The sequence below is a fragment of the Penaeus japonicus genome, unplaced genomic scaffold, assembly GCF_977035675.1.
Source record: "Penaeus japonicus unplaced genomic scaffold, GWHDUDI00000001_assembly GWHDUDI00000039, whole genome shotgun sequence".
NCBI lineage: Eukaryota > Metazoa > Arthropoda > Malacostraca > Decapoda > Penaeidae > Penaeus > Penaeus japonicus.
Genome location: NW_028234441.1, coordinates 11,054,993 through 11,057,492, shown reverse-complemented (window position 1 = coordinate 11,057,492; position 2,500 = coordinate 11,054,993). Strand labels below are relative to the sequence as shown.

Genomic DNA, 2,500 nt, shown 5'->3' with positions numbered 1-2,500 from the left:
GCCCTCCCTATGCACGCCCATTGAGGTATGTCGCTGTGGGTCTCTCGCACAATGGTTTGGCTCAAATGAAAGTTTTTTTTTGTTTTGTTTTGTTTTTGTTTCAATTCTTTATTTTGTGATCTTTCGAAAAGAAACAGCGTTGCTCACAAGTGCAGAGAGAGAAGGATAAGGTGAAAAGTCCGGAATTCGTGAGTTGCGATCAAGGTGTGTCGTGAAAAAAATCGAAGTTGTTTTTGCTTGGTGCATGATACAAGGTATGACTCCTCATGCAACAGCCGGGGAGAGGGCCTTTTACCACGTTGCATGACCAAGGGTTTATGTATGTAGTATTTTCTCTCTCTCTCTCTCTCTCTCTCTCTCTCTCTCTCTCTCTCTCTCTCTCTCTTTATTTCTCTCTCTCTCTCTCCACCATCTCCCCTCTCTTTAATTTCTCCTCCCTCCCTCTCCCCCCACCTCCTCCCCTCCCTCCCTCTCTCTATATTTCTCTCTTCTCACTCTTATATCCCTCCCTCTCGCTCTCTCTCTCTCTATCCAGCTCTCCCACCCTCTCTCTCTCTTTCACCCTTCTCTCTCTCTTCACCCCTCTCCATCTCTCTCCTCTCATCTCTTCTCCCTCCCTCTCTCTCTCTCCTCTCTCTCTCTCTCTACTCTCTCTCTTAGGGCCTAGTTTCCTCCTATCCTATCCAAGTGTATACAATGTAATATATCTGAATAAACATATCAAAATCAAATCAATCTCTCCCTCTCACCCCCCCTCTCACTCACACTCTCTCTCTCTCACACCACTCTCCTCGCTCTTCCTCTCTCTCTCTCCAGGTCACTCTCTCTCTCCATCACTCTCTCTCATCAACTCTCTCTCATCTCTATCTACTCTCCCCCTCATTCCTCACATCCCTCTCTATCTCTCTCTCTCTCTCCCTCTCTCCGCTCTCTATCTCCTCTCTCTCTCTCTCTCCCTCTCGCTCTCTCTCTCGCCTTTATCTATCTTTATATATGAATATATTATATATATATAGAGATATATATATAATATATATATTATGGTGTGTGTGTTGTTGTGTGTGTGTGTGTGTGTGTTGGTGTGTGTTGTGTGTGTGTGTTTGTTGTTGTGTGTTTGTTTTGGTGTGTGGTGTGTGGGTGTGTCATGTACTTTTATTTAATATAATATATATATATATTATATATATAGATATATATATTTATATATATATATAATAATATATTATATATAACATACACACTCACACACTCAACTCGACACTCACACCACTCACACACACACACACACACAACATATATATATATTTAGTAGAGATATATATTTAGATATATAGATAAATATATATATAATATATAAATATAGTTTCATGATAAAATTTCTATCTTCTATTTCGTGTCTGACTCTCTCTATCGTTGCTAGTATTATATAGCTAGTGTCCACTCTCCATTATCATTATTATTATTATTATGATTATATAACTATCATTATTATAACCATTATTATCATTATTGTTATTACTACTATCATTATTATCATTGTTATCATTATCATTATCATTACTTTTGTTATTATTATTATTATCATCGCTATTATTATTATTGTGATGATAATGATTATTATTTATTTCATTATTATTAATATTTTACTATTATTATTAGCATCTTTATTATTCTTATCAGTATCAGGAGAGTTATATATATACGCACACACACACTTACCAAACATGCAAACACAAAGACATGCACACATATGTTATGTATGTATAGATAATATTTATATATATATATATATATATATAATTATATATATATATAATATATATATATTATATATATGTTAATATAAATAGTTATATGTATATATTTATATATATATCTATATATATAGAGATATATAACTATATTATTATATGTTAATATATATGTATATATAGTATATTATAGGTATTTAATATATATATATATATATATATATATGTATAATTTTATATATATATATATATATATATATATATATATACATACAGTGCATACATTTAGATATTATATATATATATATATATATATATATATATATATATATATAAATTATATATAATAATATATATATATGTATGTATATATATATACATATGTATATGTATACAAAAAAAAAATATTTTATATATTCTTTTTATTTATGTCTATGCGCTTTATGTATGTCAGCGCATGTTTGCGTGCCAATTCTCACGCATGTATATAAGTATACATAAGTATATATAAGTATAACTGCCGATGTTTACAGTGCAAGTTCTGTGTTATCCTCGCAGCAAAACTTTAACCAACATTGAATTTGACGAGAACCTTCCGCGACCCGCTTCCAGAGGCGTTTGACCCGAGTCAGGGAGAGGGGGCGACCTGATCCTGCAGATGACGCCAAAGTAAACACAGAGAGCGAGAGGGGTGGGGTGAGGGGTGGGGGTGGGTCGATCACCTATTGTCGCCGGCTACGATAGGCTCC

At 33.4% G+C, this 2,500-nt stretch overlaps 1 protein-coding gene across 2 annotated transcripts in view; it reads left to right on the top strand.

Annotated features, from left to right (window-relative positions):
- The window catches only part of LOC122248620 (guanine nucleotide-binding protein G(I)/G(S)/G(O) subunit gamma-12-like), a 38,028-nt gene that overhangs the window by 109 nt on the left and 35,419 nt on the right, over positions 1 to 2,500 (top strand). Inside the window, exon 1 of one of the 2 annotated variants that reach the window (XM_086533721.1) lies at positions 1 to 25. This exon is cut by the window's left edge and continues 109 nt beyond it. The gene's annotated coding sequence lies outside the window, so the exon portion shown is untranslated. Of the gene's footprint in view, positions 26 to 73; positions 205 to 2,500 lie in introns of those variants that run through there. The other variant, XM_086533723.1, reaches the window with a different exon arrangement.